This window comes from Oncorhynchus mykiss, chromosome 24 (genome assembly GCF_057628025.1).
Source record: "Oncorhynchus mykiss isolate SJ-2025 chromosome 24, ASM5762802v1, whole genome shotgun sequence".
Taxonomy (NCBI): Eukaryota; Metazoa; Chordata; class Actinopteri; order Salmoniformes; family Salmonidae; genus Oncorhynchus; species Oncorhynchus mykiss.
In genome coordinates, this window is record NC_143045.1 from 2,699,658 (window position 1) to 2,722,460 (window position 22,803).

General features: G+C 41.6%; 1 protein-coding gene and 1 pseudogene across 1 annotated transcript in view; one reads left to right on the forward strand and one right to left on the reverse strand.

Annotated features, from left to right (window-relative positions):
• The window catches only part of LOC149972332 (uncharacterized), a 180,095-nt pseudogene that overhangs the window by 10,277 nt on the left and 147,015 nt on the right, over positions 1–22,803 (reverse strand).
• Positions 8,126–22,803, forward strand: part of LOC110503540 (glutamate receptor ionotropic, kainate 4-like) — a 433,335-nt gene continuing 418,657 nt past the window's right edge. Inside the window, exon 1 of the mRNA XM_036961231.2 lies at positions 8,126–8,975. The gene's annotated coding sequence lies outside the window, so the exon portion shown is untranslated. The remainder of the gene's footprint in view (positions 8,976–22,803) is intronic.

Consider the following 22,803-nt stretch of genomic DNA (forward strand, 5'->3'; position numbering starts at 1 on the left):
TTTCCACTCCAGTGAACGCACGGATGAGGGGTATGGTTTATAAACTGTCACCTGTAACATGAAAATATTTTTAGGAGCATGTTTGTTTTCACATTTCATATTCTCTCTCTGTGACACACACATGTTCTCACACACAGGCTAGAAACAGAAATAAGTGTTTGATTTCAATCTTTTTTTTTACTCTTAGGTGTGCTGTTCTCAGCGATGTTCCCAGACAGTGCAATAGTCAAGACCTTCGCATGCGGGGCAAAAAAGTCCAGCTATGTGTGCACATGTGGCTTGGCTCCTCATTTCATGCAGATGTTGACTAAAAAACTGTCTGCTGGGGAGGAGGACTGTGTATTTATTTTCGATGATAGCCTTAACAGAAATACAGTAAAAACAGTGGGACTTTCACATCTGTCTATGGGATAAGGACAAAGTTGTGATGAGATTTTATGATTCTAAATTTATGGGACATGCGACTGCGTTAGACCTTAAAGCGATCTATGAGAAGAGCACCGAAGATCTATCAAAGAAAAACATGGTTCAGATATCCATGGATGGACCAAATGTAAATTGGTCATTTTACTCAAAGGTTGAAAAGTCCCTCCTAGATTTTGATGTCCACCTTATAAACACTGTTTCGGCCAAAGTTGCAGTTTCCATATTGTTCATGGAGCATTTCAGAAGGGAGTGGAAAGTCGACAGTGTAAGGCATGCTATGTACCAACTTCTGAAGGATACTCCAGCCCAGAGGGAGGACTACTTTAACATCATTGGATCATCAGATCCCTCAATACCACTTAAGTTTTGCTTGAAAGAGTTTCATAGTTTTTACCCCATATGGCAACATATGTTGGCTGTAGAGATGAGATGTCCAAATCCAGGCACAAAGTCCTTTGAGGTGATTCAGGAGGCCGTTAAGGACCCTCTCATGACAGCAAAACTGAATTTCATCTTGTCAGTGAGCAAAGAAGTGACACCATTCCTCACACTCGCTCAGACCGATAAGCCCATGGTGCCATTTCTCTCTACAGACTTGTTCAAGCTGCTGAATCCATGTTCCATAGCCTCCCCTTGCTGGATTTAAAGGGATATGAAACAGGAGGTGTCAAGTATTCAGACATAGTTTCAGGCTTTTATTTTGAAAAATGAGCCAGAACGATAACATCGCGTCAAGTGGTCACATGAGTTTTGCTCGCGCAACAGAATTTGGACAGCCATTGTTTTCCCCTCTAATACTGTGAAAGACATTGCCGGTTGATATACACTGCTCAAAAAAATAAAGGGAACACTAAAATAACAAATACTAGATCTGAATGAATGAAATATTCTTATTACATACTTTTTTCTTTACATAGTTGAATGTGCTGACAACAAAATCACACAAATTATCAATGGAAATCAAATGTATCAACCAATGGAGGTTTGGATTTGGAGTCGCACTCAAAATTAAAGTGGAAAACCACACTACAGGCTCATCCAACTTTGATGTAATGTCCTTAAAACAAGTCAAAATGAGGCTCAGTAGTGTGTGTGGCCTCCACGTGCCTGTATGACCTCCCTACAACGCCTGGGCATGCTCCTGAGGAGGTGGCGGATGGTCTCCTGAGGGATCTCCTCCCAGACCTGGACTAAAGCATCCGCCAACTCCTGGACAGTCTGTGGTGCAACGTGGCGTTGGTGGATGGAGCGAGACATGATGTCCCAGATGTGCTCAATTGGATTCAGGTCTGGGAAACGGGCGGGCCAGTCCATAGCATCAATGCCTTCCTCTTGCTGGAACTGCTGACACACTCCAGCCACATGAGGTCTAGCATTGTCTTGCATTAGGAGGAACCCAGGGCCAACCGCACCAGCATATGGTCTCACAAGGGGTCTGAGGATCTCATCTCGGTATGTAATGGCAGTCAGGCTACCTCTGGCGAGCACATGGAGGCCCCCCCAAAGAAATGCCACCCCACACCATGACTGACCCACCGCCAAACCGGTCATGAGGATGTTGCAGGCAGCAGAACGTTCTCCATGGCGTCTCCAGACTCTGTCACGTCTGTTACGTGCTCAGTGTGAACCTGCTTTCATCTGTGAAGAGCACAGGGCGCCAGTGGCGAATTCGCCAATCTTGGTGTTCTCTGGCAAATGCCAAACGTCCTGCACGGTGTTGGGCTGTAGGCACAACCCCCACCTGTGGACGTCGGGCCCTCATACCACCCTCATGGAGTCTGTTTCTGACCGTTTGAGAAGACACATGCACATTTGTGGCCTGCTGGAGGTCATTTTGCAGGGCTCTGGCAGTGCTTCTCCTGCTTCTCCTTGCACAAAGGCGGAGGTAGCGGTCCTGCTGCTGGGCTGTTGCCCTCCTACGGCCTCCTCCACATCTCCTGATGTACTGGACTGTCTCCTGGTAACGCCTCCATGCTCTGGACACTACGCTGACAGACACAGCAAACCTTCTTGCCACAGCTCGCATTGATGTACCATCCTGGATGAGCTGCACTACCTGAGACACTTGTGTGGGATGTAGACTCCGTCTCATGCTACCACTAGAGTGAAAGCACCGCCAACATTCAAAAGACCAAAACATCTGACAGGAAGCATAGGAACTGAGAAGTGGTCTGTGGTCACCACCTGCAGAACCACTCCTTTATTGGGAGATGTCTTGTTAATTGCCTATAATTTCCACCTGTTGTCTATTCCATTTGCGCAACAGCATGTGAAATTTATTGTCAATCAGTGTTGCTTCATAAGTGGACAGTTTGATTTCACAGAGTGATTGACTTGGAGTTACATTGTGTTGTTTAAGTGTTCCCTTTATTTTTTTGAGCAGTGTATTATCAATTATATATTTCAAAAACAAAATGAGGATTGATTATAGAAAACGTTTGACATGTTTCTGTGGACATTGTGGAAACTATTTGGTATTTTCGTCTGCGTTGTTGTGACCGCTCTTTCCTGTGGATTTCTGAACATAACGCGACAAACAAAAGGAGGTATAAAAATCATCTTTACGGAACAAACAGAACATTTGTTGTGTAACTGGGAATCTCGTGAGTGAAAACATCCGAAGATCATCAAAGGTAAACGATTCATTTGATTGCTTTTCTGATTTTCGTGACCAAGTTTCCTGATGCAAAGTGTACTTAATGTTTTGTAGTGCGATCAAGAAACTTACACAAACGCTTGGATTGCTTTCGCTGAAAAGCATCATTTCAAAATCTGACACGACAGGTGGATTAGCAAACGGCTAAGCTGTGTTTTCCTATATTGCACTTGTGGTTTCATGAATATAAATATTTGTAGTAATATTTATTGAATGTAGCGTTATGCTATTCAGCGGTTGTTGATGACACTTATCCCGATATCGGGATTGCAGCCATAACAAGTTAAAGGGAAGAAAAGAAGACAGACAGATGACATAAATGTTCTGGAGACCTCTGCAGACACTCAAAGCGGAGGTCACAAGCAACCTCACTCTTATTGCCAAGTCCAATAACCTGGAAAAGGGTGCTAAAGATAAGAGCACAATTCGCTGAAATATCAACACTACTCAATGAAGGGGCATAGCAGCAAAAATCAAGGGTTGTGCTTTTAACAGTTTGAGAATGGCCAAAACACTACTCAATGAGTAAGTGATAAAAATAAATGAAATGAACCAAAAGGTCAACAACCCCCAGAACACAGTGGTTGGGGAAAAGTTTTATTTATTTTTGATCCAATTCATTTTCATCTAATCTTTTATTGTTGTAAAACATTTTATTTCTTGTCATGTGTTTTTGTTTTTATCTATTAAATTTGGTCATGGTCATGTTTTTGCTCTGCGACATGTGGTGTTAATCTGGTGCTAATGAAATAAATGAGGAGTTACTTAGCTCTTCAACTCATAAGTCTCTATCGCTCAACTTACACCAATATATTGTTTTGTTGTGTTAGAGAAGGCAAGAGACCACGTAGTCCGCCGTCACTGTAACACAGCACAATTGAGAAGCGTTCACACATTCAAGCCTCTCTCTCTTTTTAATTGTTGTCTGTGAGCTTCTGTAAAGCCTGCAAGTTCTCATTATAAAAATTCCTCAGTGTCGTAACGGTAATTAACCTTGATCTGTGTCTCAAACTATGCTGTGTTGGGTCCTTGAATTGGGCCTTTAAAGTCCTTGAATTTGATGTTTAAGAAGGTGTGGGAACCCTGTATGTAATTCTAGGTTAATTACGGGGCTATACTGTTATGAGAACTTCAGAGCAGAGACGCAAGGCGACGACAACAGACAACCTTTTCTTGTCAAGACACAACACAAAGATTCAGAAGCAAGCCCACTTTTTGATATTCGTAAACTTACTGCACTACCCTGATTTTATCGAATGGTATTAGATTCTGTAATCAAGTGTTGTGTAGTTCAGAAAGGTGTTGCCGCTAACAAGGTTACAGGATGTCATGGAGGCTTGTTAATTTCACAGTTAGTTGAATTGTCAATAGAATATGCTCTGAATGCAAAGGAGGCATATTGCTGACAATACATGTTCTGATATGTGCTGGAAAATAATTTTACCCCAATACACCTTTCCTTTGCCAACACTTTCAATCAATACGACAATGTGGACGCACCGGTTTCAGCATTAATGTGTCATCTATTATGAGTTGGTTCACGCTCTCTTGTTCACTTCATTCCGAGGTGATGGCGCCTCCCGTCTATGTTCTTGTCCTGCAATTTCACGTCAGCACTCTTCTATTCACATTCCTACCCACACACCTCTGCCTGCCTGCCGGCCTCTCTCGATTTTATACCCTGTCTGTGTTAAATTACAATATGTCAGTTCACCCATAGATAACACACCATTTCAAATCTGACTCTTTTGACAGAGAGATGGGTCACAGAGACATTTTCTCTCAACCTGCTTCACATTTCAACATTAAAAAAAGATTCCTTTAGCAGATTGTGAAATGTTAGATATACTGTAGCAGATGTTTAAAGGAGATGGTAGACACTCAGACAGTGGGACTAGTCTGTGAAATCATGAATTTAAGAATGGTTACACACATTCTCCATCACCATCCCTCAGTTGTTTAACAACAAAGTGGGAGGTTACAATTTCACTACCTCGCTCCTAGTATATGGAACTTCCCTAACGCACAATTATTCTGTATGACATTAATAGTTTGTGTTATGGAAGAACTGCAGTTTGGTGATATCTCCTGAGGAAGATTCTTCTTTCTCTGTCCCGAGGAAGATATTAGGGGAAAATTGATGTCTAAATGTATTCAGCAAACCTCATTGTGTGTTTGTTTGTCCCTCAGGCCAAAAGTACTGTTGTTGTTTCATTGTCTTGGTCCAAATACCTCATTAACTGTAACACCATCAGCAGGCTCAGTTGAACAGAATTATGAATGATAAGGTAAGACACTTGGGGCCAGTTTCCCAGACACAAATTAAGCCTTGTCCTGGACTAAAGTTATTTCAATGGAGTTTCTCCACTGAGAATGCTTTTTAGTCCAGGACTAGGTTAAATCTGTGTCCAGGAAACTTCCTCTAAATTCCCAACTGGCTGGGAGAATATAAATTACAGTGCCTTGCGAAAGTATTCGGCCCCCTTGAACTTTGCGACCTTTTGCCACATTTCAGGCTTCAAACATAAAGATATAAAACTGTATTTGTTGTGAAGAATCAACAACCAGTGGGACACAATCATGAAGTGGAACGACATTTATTGGATATTTCAAACTTTTTTAACAAATCAAAAACTGAAAAATTGGGCGTGCAAAATTATTCAGCCCCCTTAAGTTAATACTTTGTAGCGCCACCTTTTGCTGCGATTACAGCTGTAAGTCGCTTGTTTTCCCATTCCTCCTTGCAAAACAGCTTGAGCTCAGTGAGGTTGGATGGAGAGCATTTGTGAACAGCAGTTTTCAGTTCTTTCCACAGATTCTCGATTGGATTCAGGTCTGTACTTTGCCTTGGCCATTCTAACACCTGGATATGTTTATTTTTGAACCATTCCATTGTAGATTTTGCTTTATGTTTTGGATCATTGTCTTGTTGGAAGACAAATCTCCGTCCCAGTCTCAGGTCTTTTGCAGACTCCATCAGGTTTTCTTCCAGAATGGTCCTGTATTTGGCTCCATCCATCTTCCCATCAATTTTAACCATCTTCCCTGTCCCTGCTGAAGAAAAGCAGGCCCAAACCATGATGCTGCCACCACCATGTTTGACAGTGGGGATGGTGTGTTCAGCTGTGTTGCTTTTACGCCAAACATAACGTTTTGCATTGTTGCCAAAAAGTTCAATTTTGGTTTCATCTGACCAGAGCACCTTCTTCCACATGTTTGGTGTGTCTCCCAGGTGTCTTGTGGCAAACTTTAAACAACACTTTTTATGGATATCTTTAAGAAATGGCTTTCTTCTTGCCACTCTTCCATAAAGGCCAGATTTGTGCAATATACGACTGATTGTTGTCCTATGGACAGAGTCTCCCACCTCAGCTGTAGAACTCTGCAGTTCATCCAGAGTGATCATGGGCCTCTTGGCTGCATCTCTGATCAGTCTTCTCCTTGTATGAGCTGAAAATACAGTTTTATATCTTTATGTTTGAAGCCTGAAATGTGGCAAAAGGTCGCAAAGTTCAAGGGGGCTGAATACTTTCGCAAGGCACTGTACATGTTATTCAATCATCGCACCCGCACAGCTTGCGCGCGTTGCCAGGCGCTAAAATAGAACTTGTTCTATTTGTGACGCTAGATGCGCTGCAAGTCCTGCCTTACCCATCTCCTAATTGAATTTTAGGATCATATACCCATGTACCATCTCCTCATTGGTTTTTAGGAGCATATACCCACATGGGTGATTGAAAGAGGAACTGAGGTCCACACTCCAGTACAGTTGGTTGTGGTAATGAACCTTAAAGTTGGTAGCCAATTGCCATATAAAGTCCACAGAAGAAGAAGAAGCCTGAAGGAAGAGAGATTACTAGAAACAAACTCGGTTTACCGTTTTATCTGTGGATTAATTGTCGGAGTAGAGGACCTTGGGCATTTCAGTTAAAATAACAACCTAATGTTTATATCCCAGGACAAATTAGCTAGCAACAGCAAGCTAGCTAGCTAAATTGTCATAAATGTTTAATGAAACACAGAAATACCTGTCCCCAAATTAATATAATTGGTTCAAAGTTTGTTTTGATATTTCAACCTGTGTGTCCTGATCACGTCTGATGTGGGTGGTCAAAATCAACTTGCGCGCATGCGGTCTGGTCAGCATGTACTGTTGTCCGTTAGTTTACTCCAATTAGGGGAGGGGTGTTTTTTGTGTTTTTATTTAACTAGGCAAGTCAGAAGAACAAATTAAGAACAAATTCTTATTTACAATGATGGCCTAGGAACAGTGGGTTAACTGCCTTGTTCAGGGGCAGAACAACATATTTTTACCTTGTCAGCTCAGGGATACGGTCTAGCAACCTTTCTGGCCCAACACTCTAACCACTAGGCTACCTGCTGTGGTAGGGTTAGGGGAAAATAATAAAGAAGATAAATATATTGAATTAGTTTACTCCAATCAGGGGATGGTTGGTAGGGTTATGGGAAAATATATGTATTTAAAATAATATATATATTTACAAAATAAAATATATATGGGGGATTGGAAATTATGCAGACAATTACATTGATAGAGGCTACATTCTATCTGCAATGTTAAAGCTGATAAGCCTCATAATTTTTGTTTTTGTTGTTGAAACATCCAGTGAAAGTTTTAAGGAAGTTATTCAAAAACCTGAAATAACCTTTGCATTTATTCAAAACATTAACAACATTTAGCTTAAGTTTTCAGAAGGTTATTTCATTACCTTCAAATAGCCTATAATTTCTGTTTTCAGAATGTTTATATAACCTCCCAGAAAAACTTTCAGGGAATCATAGTAAAACGTTTTCAGGACCTCCCTGAAACGTAAAAACGTATGTGCCCAGAACAGGCAAAAGTTTCACTTACGTTCTCAGAACATTTAAAAACATTAAGTTTTACCGGTCAGCAAACGTAGGCTTCCTTCATTCCCAGAACCAATGGGAAACCAATTACTTATGTTCTACAACTTCCAAGGAACAACATGTGTTTGCTGGGATTACACTCCATGGACTGTGTAGTGATGCACCTGTAAACTCACTGCACAGAAACAAGTGCTGGTTCCTTTAAACACAAGTGCTGGTTCCTTTAACATTGGATGTAGTGTATGTAGTAAGGCACCAAAAGCTAGTCTGTGAGGGGGACTTCACTTCACTGAGACACCATCTGCGTCTTTCTCCAGAATCGCTCCGGACGGCACTTGATGTCCATTTGATTCTTAAAAACGAAATTTCAGATTGCTTATTCGGTTAATGCATGATCTAGATTTCGAGAGAATGAATTAACCGTTTGGATGCATTGCGTTCCGTATCCTCCCTGAAGCTCAAGCTGTACAAAAGCATTTTCAACTACGGCCGGTCGGCCGCAGGAGCAATGGGAAAGACAGAAATACCTTTTTTTTTCCTTGGCAATAACCTGAATTAGATGGGCTGAAAGAAATTCAAGCTACTTGTTAATTTCAAGACAAGAAAGTACTCTAAGGAAACGACAATTGTTCAGCTTTGGAGAAATTGGACCAATAATTTTCTTCAAAGAAAAGTAGAGGATAATTTCCAACTGTTTGGATGCGGATATAAGAGAACGAATCAATGCCCCATATAACTGGTACCGCAAGGATATACGAAAAAAGGAACCGATTTTTAAATGGTCCTTGAGTGAGTAGCCTGGTCGATACGCGCATATAGAAGGTTATTATTTCTCCCTAAACCAGCGTGCAAGAGCCATTGCAATAGAAAACTCGGGATTGCATTGTACAAACGGCTGCCGTTTTTTCCTTCCCGATAAAGCCAACCGAGGCTACACCTGTTCCATAAAGAGAAATTATACCAAAAGAGAGAAGGAGAAGCACTGCTAAAAACAGTAACAACGTCGATTGATGTTAAGAGCCAGGTAAGAAAGTGTACAAGTCTACAATGACTGCTTGTGCACTATTATGAGAAAATAATTTTGAGGAATGGTAGGCAATTTACTTCCATTATGTATTGTTTATGGTTACTATGATTTATTGAAAATATAAGACCACATCATGTCATGTCAATAGCCTATGCAAGATGCCTTATCGGTCCCTCAAATGTCATTGAGGTCTGCGTTGCATCAATTGAATAACCTGATTTATCCGCCCGCCTTAATTAATTAATTCCCTATCTTTTTTTCTATCTCAATTATGGTGAATTAAGTTGATCAAATGTCTTTCTACAGGAATTGCCTCAAACGCCTATCCTCTCTGAAAAGTAAATTGTTGTATTTGTGCTTTTGTAATGTAGCCTCGCTGGGGTTTTAAACTGAGCTAGGCTAAGCCTATTTGATATTTGGGGCATGAAGGCATATCATATGGAGTTGAAAAAATAATCTAAGGAAAATTCCAGCCACAAAATTGGTTTGAAGACATACTGTCTTTCTTTGGGATGTAAGTGTCATTCAGGGCCGTTTTCCATAGACCATGGACAGGGCTGCCCTAGCCTTTTAGGGGCCTTAAGGTCGATTTGGTTGGGTGCCCCACCTTGCAGCCCCCCAAAAATTGACAGCAGAGGGGATTTTTATAGTTTAAAATTATATTTACTGTAATTCTACACATTTTGCAAAGGGGTGTAGAGAAGATGTATCAATTGTATAACTAACTTCATGCATTATACTCTGCCATGGGGCAGAGAGAAACATTTACTCAATTTCAGCAAATTTTCAGCAATTTTGCCATGAGGTGGAGAGACATTTTTTTGCAGTTTAAAAACGAATTTCCTGCAATTCTACACATTTTGTCATGTATTGTGCCATGTTGATATGAAATCTGAGTGAGTGACTAACAAAATCAATGCCCCCCCCCCCCCCCCCCTAGAGGTCAGTGCCCCTTTGGCCATGATGACTACAAGGTTTAGATAGCTGGCTAGACTAATTTGCCAATCTAAAAATGTTTAGCTGACATGGGCTAATTGAGACTGTCAGTGACCCCCCCCCTCTAACGGCCTTAACCACAGATGGCATAAATCTGATTAGGAAGCTACACCTGTGACAGCCTCTATGCTCACAATGTTTTGATGAATGTCAACTCCATCTGAGTTAGAATAAGAGATTAATCAGCTAGAGTGATTGATTGTTATTCACTGATACATTTTATTGATTAGTTTATACTTTTGTATTTTGCAGATGCTGAGCGCCTCATACAGTATATTACATTTTTGGCTGATTCCGATATTTTCCTTGCCAAAAAACATGATACCGATAACCGATATTTCAAATTGTAGCAGCCTTTTAAGCATTCTAGTACAGTTGAATAGTTAATACACACACATGGACGCAGCGGTCTAAGGCACTGCAACTCAGTGCAAGAGGCGTCACTACAGTCCCTGGTTCGAATCCAGGCTGTATCACATTTGGCCGTGATTGGGAGTCGCATAAGGCAGCGCACAATTGGCCCAGCGTCGTCCGGGTTTGGCCAGTGTAGGCTGTCATTGTAAATAAGAATTTGTTCTTAACTGACTTGCCTAGTTAAATAAAGGTTTCACACGCACCACACTGACCAAAAAGTTATTTTGTTGGCAATTACGTATGTCCCCATTACCAGTAAAACATAATCAAAACCTATTTCTTTAATTTACTTGCTGTGCTGTTTCGTTGTTCATTTGTTCAGTCGTTTCATTCTCAACCAGGATTTCTCATATTATGGAACGCCGTTTTGGTCTTTGCGTGTCAAATAACACTATTTGACATGTCAAATAAGCTTGTTGACCAATCAGGACCTGAGTATGACTGCACCTCACATAATAATTTAGTGTGTTCATAATTTTTTTGTTGTAGTTATTACATGTTGATTACACTAATCACTCGTAGTTCATATGTCACAACAATTCATCGATACGTATGCTATGATGCTGGTAAAGTTGTCTCGTGCACCTACAGTGCTGATCATAAAAAAGCTAGCTAGCTCATGGATGCAAACAATGTTCTTCCCCAAAAACATAGCAAAACAACATCTGTTTCAGTAGCTTTATAGTTAGCTAGCTGACTATATAGCTAGGTGTTATCATCTAAAATAACCCTAATTTAGAAGACTGTTCTTATTTGATTAATTGTTAATTATGTGAAGCTAGCCACAATAAGGATTAGCCACAATATAGTGGACTTTGCCTTTAGCCTTCAAAATAAAAGTATGTCATTGACAGGGATGCAGATTAATACAAATAGTAGACGTATGCCACAATTGAATAGATCATGCTAAACGAGGTTGGAATGTTGTTATATAAAATCAACAAAAGACAATTTGTTAATTTGACAAAAAATCTGTTGAAATCACACTGGATGTATTATACTTTAGAATAGCATTGGGGGCATACTTATTTCACCGTACAGCCTTACCTATGGATTGTGGATCAATGACATGGGGTATCAGTCTACTCAGTGACACCCAGAGAACATTAGCATTGTAGCTCTTATTGCGAGACTCTGAAACAACTGTGAATTGAGCCACATTTATTGTCAACCTATGTGTATTGAACACTGTTCCAGAGGAAAAACAATACTGAGTGGAGGTTTTGGAGTCTGATAACTCCGAGGAGGACGTTGGGAATAAATATATTGGATATTGAGTAGACTGATACCCCATTTCATTGATCCCCAATCCTTAGGGTAAAGCTGTACAGTGCAATATGACTGTCAATACACACAATAGGCTGACTGGGGAGGTGATTTCACACAGTCACAGTCCCGCAATAAGAGCTACAACGCTAATATTCGCTTAAACTCTTCACAGTTGTGTTCTGTGGGTGTCACCGAGTAGAGTGATACCCCATTTCATTGCTTCACATTCCAACCTTGTTTAACATTATCTAGTCTAAATATGCATGATTTCAGTAATTGTAACCTTCTGCATCACTTTCAAAGAGGTACTTTAATTTTGAAGGCAAACCGCAAATTCCACTATTGTGCCTAATCCTTATTGTGGCTAGCTTCACAACACATGACCCGTTCCGGCGAACAACAAGTGGCTACCTAGCTAATACTTGATTCAACTGGTCATTGTTTTCAGGCTGGTTGTATTGGTGTACTAGCAAGGTACCAAACTAAAGATAGCGACCACAAAAGTTACGTTCGAACAAATGATGCTTTATTACCAATGCGGTATTGTAAACACATCATTCGTGGCCGGTGTTTGCATGTTTGCAGAATTTTTGGTGGTGGTGGTGCTTGGCTTGCACATGCACATTCAGAACACACAACATTCTGTAATAGACTGTGTTATTTGACATGTTAAATTAAAAGCTTATTGAACATGTCAAATAATGTTATTTGACTCGTCAAACAGTGTTATTTGACTTGTATCTTTTTTGACACGCAAGACCCAAACGGCGTTCATTCCTAACCTAGCCTACAATGTCTGCTGTGTGGATGAGCAGTCAACAAGTCGAGCAGTCATTTGAAAGAGTAAGAACATTTCAGTGAGACAACTCAAAGGCGAAATCCATTAACGCCAAGAGAATGCAAATTCATTGCCCTTGACCATCAACCGTTCTCTGTCGTGGGTGATGTTGGCTTTCGCCGACTGTTCGAGCACTGGTATACATGTTGCCCTACCAGAGTTACACAGTAATAGCGTCACTGCTATTAGCTTGGAATGCTGTGTTCCACTTGTAGCGCAACATCTTACGTGGCGTCATTGCTTGATTGACCAGTGAGTGAGTGAGTGAGTGAGTGAGTGAGTGAGTGAGTGAGTGAGTGAGTGAGTGAGTGAGTGAGTGAGTGAGTGTCCGTCCGTCCGTCGGTCGTTCAAGAGGCTGTTTCCATACTGTACTCGATACCATCCACTGTATCTTGCCTATGCTGCTCTGTACCATCACTCATTCATATATTCTTTATCCCCTTACACTGTGTACAAGACAGTAGTTTTGGAATTGTTAGTTAGATTACTTGTTATTACTGCATTGTCGGAACTAGAAGCACAAGCATTTCGCTACACTCGCATTAACATCTGCTAACCATGTGTATGTGACAAATAAAATTGGATTTGATTTGTTTTGGCACCCCCCTGTGGACCCAAGAGAGGCTGCAACCCACCAGCCACCATTTGGAAAACACAGCTCTACATTTCATCAACCCATTTCGACATATTAGGGCTTTGGTGTCTATTTCATGGCATAAGAGCTGCATTCAGCCAGGAAAGTACAGCCATCTTTTGTTGGTAGGTAGGAAATGTCACACGCTAAAGCCACATCTCAGAGTTCTAAAAACATGGGATATTATCAGTGTTACGCTGAGATGGATAACCTAGAACTGCCAGGATAGGTGTGTGTTTGTTTGTGCGTGTGTGTGGTGGACTAGATGTGAGGCCCACACGGGGTGCCCATGACATTACTCCCCGGGTATCCGGGATGATTGTGTTGAAGTTTTTAATTATCATCACCCACTCTCCCCTGCACAGTTAGGGACAGAGTGACAATCACTAGTCCTTAACAAAGTCCCATTTCCTCTGAGTGGGCAGGGGCCAGCTCTATCGTGCTCAGAATCGTCTAAGTTCATTTAGCCTGCCATCCGCATTCCCCTCTCTCAGGCAGACTGCTGAAAACACACATGGGTGCTCACATACAGGCACACACACACTCACACGCATATGCAGGCATGCACACACACACACACGCAGGCACGCACCACACTCAAGTAAGCACACACACACACACACACACACACACACGATTCATGCATCCCGTATGCATTAAATATGGCCTTTTTTATCCTGAGATTATTTATCTATTTGCATAGCCGACACCATCATTCAGGGCGGCTCCAACAGGTCACATTTAGCACAATCATTATGCCGGTTTGTTTGCTGTTGAATTTCAGGTGGAGTAATTTTCTCAAGGGTACACTAACAATGTCCCTCATGTGTTTGACACTGCATCTTAATGGCCCTGGGTCCATCTCTCTGACCACCATTTGTGCACTAGCGGAGACTCTCCGAGGTTGAATGGGGCATCCTTGGGTTATCTTCATCAGGAATATTTTTTGCGAAATATTCCCCAATATTCCTCAGAGTATAACGATAATAGGTAAACAGCTACACCCCCACAATCCAATTGAAGTTCAGCTCTTCCTCTGCTGAATGACTGCCTGAGCAAACACCTGTGTGTTGTTGCAATTTGCACTGGCTGACAGAAAAGTGAAGTAAGATGCATGATCTCATTGAATGCTTGATCAATTGATGGATTGGACACCGAGGCACAACTCCCTAGTGTAGTGAAGGTTGACAGGCCTGCTGCATCCATCGTTCACCATCTGATGGAGGGTGATCTCTACAGAATTGAGACAAGGACAATCATTCACCACATTTAACTTCAAGGGCCACTTTCAGAGCATTTGACAATCCAAACATTACACCGGGGACAAGTTCTGTTTGAGAAGCTTATGACTCAGCTAATGGAAATAGGCTTTCAAACTTGTCAGTGAGATAAACTCTGCGAACTTGTGGCGAGCCGCGAATGTGTAGAGGCGATAGTTTTTCCTGACCACATGACCTGACCAGCAAAAAACTTTGGGCCCTGTAGTTTACCTGGTCAGGTCACGTTTCAGGAGAAGCTCTGGACCCTTTATACATGTGATAGAAATGTTATTATGGAGGACATAAAAGGGAGTTTGAGTTTGCAGCAATCGATCTTTCAACTGCTGCATGATTACTTGCTTGTTTCCAAAGCTGATTTGAATATTAGCAATTGGGATTGGGCGCTTCAGGCTTTGAAAATATTTAACATGAATGAATGAATTCAACTGAAAACTTGTGTGTTCTCTATGAAATTATTCCGCTCGGATGACTGGCTTTCTAAGACGATCCTTAAAAGTCCATGTCAGCCACAGGTGACTGTGATAGTCTCTATTCTGCTCCTATCTGCTGGGTCACTTGGGTCTCAGTCACACTTGTGGAACAATTAACTTAAATATGTTATATAGCCTAGTTATAACATATGTTAGGATATAGTTAAGCAATAAGGCCCAAGAAGGTGTGGTATATGGCCAATATAGCACAGCTAAGGGCTGTTCTTACGTACGACGCAACGTGGAGTTCCTGGATACAGCCATTAGCTGTGGTATATTGGCCATACACCACAACCCCCCGAGGTGCCTTATTGCTATTATGAACTGGTTACCAACGTAAATTAGACCAGGACAAAGTACTTTTTTTGTCATAACCACGGCTTTCAGCCAATCAGCATTCAGGGCTCAGACCAGACAGTTTATAATAACAAATATGTCACCATGGCTGAATCTCATCTTGTTGTTTCTGTGTTCATATTTCCAACAATCTTATGCACATTGTGCTCGTATGCAATCTAACGTACACAGGTATGTCTTACAATGTTTGCACGTAAAAGCTATGATCAATGAAATGAACATCTGAAACCGTTCATATGTGGGGGATCTACAATGTTAAGACGCAAGACATTTTGATTCTGTGGCCTGTAGAGTTGAACCTTTCCAAGACCTACTGAGCAGTGCATCACATTTCAAAGACCTCGGATGCAAATTATCTCTGAATTGGACTCTCCTGAATCTTGGGCTTTCGTACGAGTCATGGGGATGCTTAATTTCCCTGTTGCACATTGACATAGATAAATTGTCTGCGTTTGCCATAGCCTCACCTTCATTACCATTCAGCAATGTTTACTATTTTCCTCTGCAACCAATCAATAACATATTAAAAGTTGCAAACTAATAAGGAATCGTATTACCTGGCATACACAGTCCTAATAATATACAATTAACCTTTTATTTCAGACTTTGTTAAATTTGTATGGATTTTGTTTTTGACTGAAATACTGTAGTCGATTATGGCAGTGGTCTGAGGTCAGTCATACATATGTACGCAATACATAATAATAGATACATAATAGATGCTTTGCATGGACAGGAGTTTTCTCTGATCATGTGACCTGAGCAGGAAAATCTCTGGGCCCATGTTATAGCCTTTAACTTTTTTTCTTCATGCTCAAGAAAAACTCCTGGTCCTAGTATGTCCAAGGTCTCTGATAGGTTTCCTTGTGAATATATATTTAAAAAAGATTTGCAGGTTTTTTTTTCTGGATCAAAATGGCCCCCTGCCACGGCCACCACCTAAGCCCCTTTTGATGCAGAAAAAAACCCTGCAAAGGGGCGTGGTCAGGACGTCAGCGTGGCTGAATTATAGAGCCCCCCAACGTGGGGGGAAAAGAGACATGTTTAGAATTTAAGCCAATTTCCTGCAATTCAACAAATTTCTCCATTAAGCCAAGAGACAATTTTGTAATTTTAAAGCTAATTTCCTGCAAATTAAATGCATTTAGCTATTGCTAAAGCTGTTTTTTTTTTTTCTCTGACAAAATCAATACTCGTAAATTAATTGTCTTGACATTTTCCATTCCTCCTGACTTTATAGCTTTTATTTTGGTGATTGTTAGTTCTCAATGATTTATATTATAAAAACATACAGTATTTTATATCTGGTTATACTTGTTCTTTCTTTACTTATGTCTTTTTTTTTATATATATTTTTTTACTGTTTGGACTTAGGTGGCCTGAAAAAATGCTTAGGCAGCCCCCCAATGATTTCAATGGCAGAAAAATCCCTCATTTGTAACTTCTTGCCATGAACTAATGGGGTAGTTTAAAGGTGACATCTACTATCCACTCAAAAAGGTCAGTTTTATTTGAGTCAATAATGCATGAATAGAGATCTATATTTGGCTCTGATTCAGCTAGAAATTCCTAATTTCTTTCCTGTGCACAATACTAGTTGCCATGACAGCAAGCCCTTACCTGGCACCTTGTGTCGGGCCCTTGACAAAAGACAATGTTGGGGGTATATGTTAGTTTGCCCTGTAGATAGAAGTATGAAAGAGGAAAGAAACAGAGCCCTGTACGGCTATGAATTTTAAGCCCGAACCCTACCCACGCCCGCGACATTCAGGCCCTACCCTACCCAGGCCCAATTTACTTCTGCCAAATTTAAGGCATGGCCCTGTAAACCAGCCGAAATCTGAAAGAACTCCTTCCTTTAGTAAATCCATTAACTGCTCCACTCTGTCACTCGAATGTGCTGCTTGGGCTGCTCTGCCAGATATATTAAAGAAAGGAGGAGATAGGAAAACCAGTAAATGGATGAACGTATAACACATCACCCAGCAGACTGTCGACCAAACACATTCACGTTGTCATGCTCTGTCACGTGATTGCTAAACTAATCATCACGCAATCCCTTCGCAAAGTCACGGTATTCCAAAGCTATACAATATTACAGTTTATCTCACATCTTGGAAAAGATTTGTAATGTTGTAGTTTTTGTTCACAAAATTCATGCTAATGTTGGCTTTTTGAGCTTCTAGTTCCCAATTGACTCCCATTCACTCCTTGAAAGGAGAGCTCTCCTTGTCCCAGAATCGCCTGTAATGCCACGTTGCATGGGCAATGTACACTATGGGCATTCATTTGATTTCAATGGAGTTTCAGATCTCCTCTAAAGTATCTCCGGCTCTGCTCAACGAACGAAGACACATGAGAGAGCATTTGGCTATTAGCTACTTTTGGTCACTAAACTCAGACAAAACAGGTACATTATAATAAAACATTTAAATCTCTCCTGTCTTAGATTTGACGAGGTTTAAGTACTTCTAACACTTCTATCTTAGTCAGATATCACTGCACTGCGTAGCAGAGCACGAGCCAATGGCTCAGCTTCAAAATGTTAGTGATCAATGTAGTGATACCTGAGCCCTATCCGTACCCCAGTTATTGATAAAAAATATATATAAAAATAGTCCCTACCCGGCCCTAACCCAATAGCGTCGTGACACGTCAGGCTCAGGACAAGTAGCAGAGCTCTAGAAAGACATAGCAATACTTTTAGAATGACCTGTACAGGCTTCTGGTCAACTCTGGGAATCAGTTTCAGCAGCACTTGAATACAGCTTTTAGTGCCTCTGTTTACTTCTGGGGAGAATGGAGATACGGACCTCCTGCAGAGAGCAGAGCGTTCAAGCAATTGAAGAAGGAAAAAAATAATAATGAAAAAACAAGTTAACACAATTCTATCTCTGTTGGTCACACGGTGTGAAGTCAGACATCCCGAATATTCATATCATATCAAGAAAATACAGTAAGCGCCACTGTCCACCCTACTCAGCACGATCAGACACAGACAAAAGACACACACACACACACTCTATAAACTTGATTGTTCATGTTTCTAAAGCTACATCCCAAAGCCCTGTGTCAATGTACAGTGAACTTCAAAGCCAATAATCTTTAATTGATCATGAAATGTGAAAGGGAGGAAGGATTGCTATCATTATCAGTTGTCGCATGCGACATGCCAGTGATTTATCTTGCTATAATTTGCCTCCCCAGCACAATTTCTTTACCGTACATTGTCATGTGATGATTCGGGCTGTGAATGGTGGATGGAGGAGCAATCTTGCTCATATGATAGAATAATGCATACCATTACATCAGGACACAGTGAAGAGTTGTTAGATTTATCCGTTATGAATATTGATCATACCAATAGACGGCAACACCCCATCTGATCTTCTGAGTTGAAGAATGTGATATTTCTTTATTCCTGCGATACTAATTTCTCCTATTGGCCTGTCCTGAAAATGAACATTGTAAGGATCGATTCTTGGTAATCTTTTTTCCTAGACAAGCCCTCATCGTCTCTCACATCACTTTGATTTGCGTAAAAAAAGACTCTTTCTCCCTCTGAAATATATCCACATTGTTTTTATAGTCCCGCAAGACATTATTTCATTCAGCGCTGCCTGTACTCAGTGTATTGAATGCACCCCATTGTCAATGACTAACGTTTCGAACACACAGACAGCGTCACTGCATTTTGGTACACAAGAATTACATTCATTTCCAATGAAACGCTGCGTTTGCCTTGCAGCGTTGCGTTGCAGAGGCAGTCGCAGTGCGTTCAGTGTGGTGCATAAGGTGGATTTATCGAATGTATGCGTCAAATTGTACGCGTAGACGGCTTGACAGAAATGGTAGCAGAAGGTGAATGTTGAACTTTTGTTGCATACATATCCAGATGATGCTGCATACTATTTTGCGCAAAGACACTTGCCAGTGTGTTCGAAGCATAAGACAGAAATTACCCTGTTGGTGTATCATAAGAAGTCTGCCCATGTGCTAGTGTTGGAGTGCATCTGCACTAAGTACACTATACATGTGGACGGAATATGTATGCTACCAGTCTCCCACACCACCTGGGGATGATGTTAGTTTACCCTGACCTCCAGTGAGTAATCCATGGCAAACAAATTGGACACCCTTTCTCACGTAGCTTTTAGCAACTAGTGTGATTTGTTTTGTGACAAAAGGACCTGGTTGGTCATGTTTCTTGTTCATTTGTTTATTTGGATCCCCATTCATTTTTTTGCAGAAGCAGCAGATTCTCTTCCTGGGGTCCCCAACAACAACAAAAAAACACAAAACATGACAAGTAACAAAACTCTGATACACTGACAGACAACGACAGTCGCACGCATTTCAAATAAACGATATACAAACAATACAACTCTAAAATAATACAAACAGCACATCGACAAAAATAATGAGTGTGTGCTTGTGTGTGTCTCCCCTCACAGTCCCCGCCGTTCCAGGAGATCCTGTTGCTACTTCCAAGCAATGCAAACCACACCTAACATGCTCCTCCTCCTCCACTGCAGTGACAGTGGTCTCCATTCAACCAACCCATTGTCCCACACAATCTCTGAGTCTGCTGCTCTCTGTCTTAGTTCACTGCTTTATTCCTTACCTAATGTTAATTGCATCCATGCATGAATGTGTGGCTGCTACTGGACTCATCCCTGTTGCTCCCATCCTGGTTGACTTGAGCTGGCGCTGTGTCTGAAATTAGAGCATGAGCCTTTCAGTGCTATGGGCTTTCACAGTTTCAATGGCTCCTCACCAAGGACCAAGAATTGGAGACCTCTGCTATAACACCAGCGACCACTCTCCCCTGCTCCTCGTCTCCTCCTTCACGTCAGTGGTATCTTCCAATCTGCCTGCTTAGCTTTTCCCATGCCCCCTCATTTACATACTCCGGGCTTAACATGTCAAACCCAGGGCTCTCTGGAGAGTCCCCTTCATGTGTAGTGTAGTGGTAGTGAGTGATTGTCCAGCCGTTCTAATTGGACAGTCCGGTCGTGACACGCCAGAGCTCAGGTTTGATTGACAGGGAGCAAGAGGAGATCCCGAGTGGAGAAGGTGGAGCGTCTGGTGCCACTTTTTAATCATGTCGTAGAGCAGTGCCGATAAGAGATGTTCTGCGATTATGGTTTAAGGAGTACGTCCTTGCACCGGGCCATGCGATTACTGTTCCCCTCCGTCAGAGGGAAGGACGACATCAGTATTCATTCCACAGCAGCAGGAGGGTAAGGAAGTGGAAAGTTTTGGGAGCCAGGAACTTACCATGTCAGGGTATTCATTGAACTGCTTTTTCACTAAGTATAATGTGAACAATGTCCCTCTGATGTGTGGCAATTTCATGATTGTGCTACTACTACTAGGATGCTGCTAAAAAAACAATCTGTTGCACTGGTCGGGAATACTTGACAGTCCTTTGTACTGATGTATTCTTCTTTACTTTGCCACATTTGGTGGCAGCAGTGGGATCTAGTATCTCTAGCCGCATGGGGTGGTGCGTTGACGTTTTGCCGAGCAGTCAAGTCCTCTTTGGGTAATGGCCGAGGGTGACCTATCCTCAACCTACTTAAATAAACATTGTGAAAGGAATCCCATCTCCTCAGGCTTTGGCTGGCAATGTGCCGCACTGAGAGATGCTATGATTATCAACTCAGCATGACAGTCCACGAGCCCTAGATTACTGCTCGACAGTTGGCCCTTCCCGTTCCCTTCAAGAAAGACAAGGACTTGTAAGATATATTCCTTATTTTTGAGTTCCTATTCACATCACCTCTAATGACATGTTTGCCACTAAAGTGGCGAGAAGAAGTGTCTGCTTTTCCATTCTGACATGTACTGTAGGCGTGTTTCTATATTCTCACCCTCCCTGGTCTGAATTGATATGCTCCATAGACATTAGCTCCGTAAAGGCAAACACCGGTTGAAGTAGAAAACATGTCAGTGGGATTGACTCTATAATTACAGATGTGCTCATGGTAATCGCAGTGCGTGTGATACAGTATACGACTCCTTAGTCTGTAGTCTTTGCCACGGCTCCACAAGCTCTACACACGCAATGCTATAATGAGGACCGTTCGTTAGATTCCTTTCTTTTTTGACCTTTTCTAGGGTGTCATGGATGATTTTTCTTCATATCTTACAGTATTTCATTAGGAATAGTGATGCATGAAAGGCAAAACTTTACATACTTGTTAGCTCAGCAGCTAATGGTGTCTCACATCGGCAGTCAGTGCTATATGTGGGACATACATTATGTAGTACATCACACACTGTAAAACAGGGGTGAGACACTGGATTCGTTTTGTGAATTATACATTTGAAGTCTTGTTTCTCGAACAGGAAAATCCTGGAGGAAGGTGATAGGATTAAATGTTTTGCCTTTTTACAATCCTTCTAAATTGACATCTGAAACTTCCAGAGAACAAAATGTCAGCAAGCGTAAATCAGGAGAAAGTGCTTATGCGGTCCTGAAGCACAGCTGAAGTACACTTTGAAATGTCAAAGCTTTTGTTTTATGTATTCTAGAGGTGTACCTTACCTTGATGAATCGGATTGATTTGCTCTGCCAACTTCAATTAGGATTCATCTTTTTAATTTGAGTCAGAAATGTATTTGTGTGTTGTTGTGTACATGATCCATAATCACCCCTAACTTGTTTTCCTGTTATGCAATGAAGTATCTGAGCTACACACTCACTGGCATCTGTTCCCCAGCGAAATGAAATATCCGATCAAAGAAAATCACTAGAGAACAAACAACCAACCAGAACAACTCAAACAGAGTTAAGGAAAGCATCACGAAGAAACTCACATTCCCAAGACTCCCTCCCCCGCCTTTTGTTTTCTCTCCTCTGTCCATACCTGTCCATCACATCAGCTCCTTAAAACGGAGTGCTGCCAGCCAGACACTGGTGGCATAATTGGCTGATTTAGCTCCTGTGCATGGATGAGAGATCATTCGTTTACCCTGAGACAAGGCCCCAGTAGCCCATCCCATGACGTCCCTATCTGTGTGCAAACTTGGTTATTTACGGTTTGAGTTTGGGCTGAGAGAGGAGTCATCAAGGCAGTGTGTGTGGGTGGAATGGCAGGACACACACTACCGAGATAAGCAGGCATCTGTTCTGTTTTGTACTCAGGACTCTCACCGGAGTCGAGGAACTGCAGCAGACCTTCTTCTCACTCGGCTTCATGCCTCACTGAGTCCATTTTACCCAGACTTCGTGTCACTCACTGACGCTAGAATTGTCCTCGAGCCGTCGCAACGTGCCTACCTGCATATTTTACTATCTATTGTCTTACACACTAGGACATTTTACTATCTGAAGCCCTTTGAGAACGAGAGTCGAGAAGGGCACCGTGCTAAATCAAGATGTATTCATTAATTTTGATGGGGGCACCAAGCGAGCCTATGGAGATTGACAGTTTTTTGTCATCCTTGGCCGAACCCACTTAGTTATTATTCTCATGATGTCAGATTTACTGTCTCCATTTTCCCCGGGTGGAGTGAGTCAGAGATAGACTTGCTGCCTGTCGGCCGGCCAAGTGGTGGT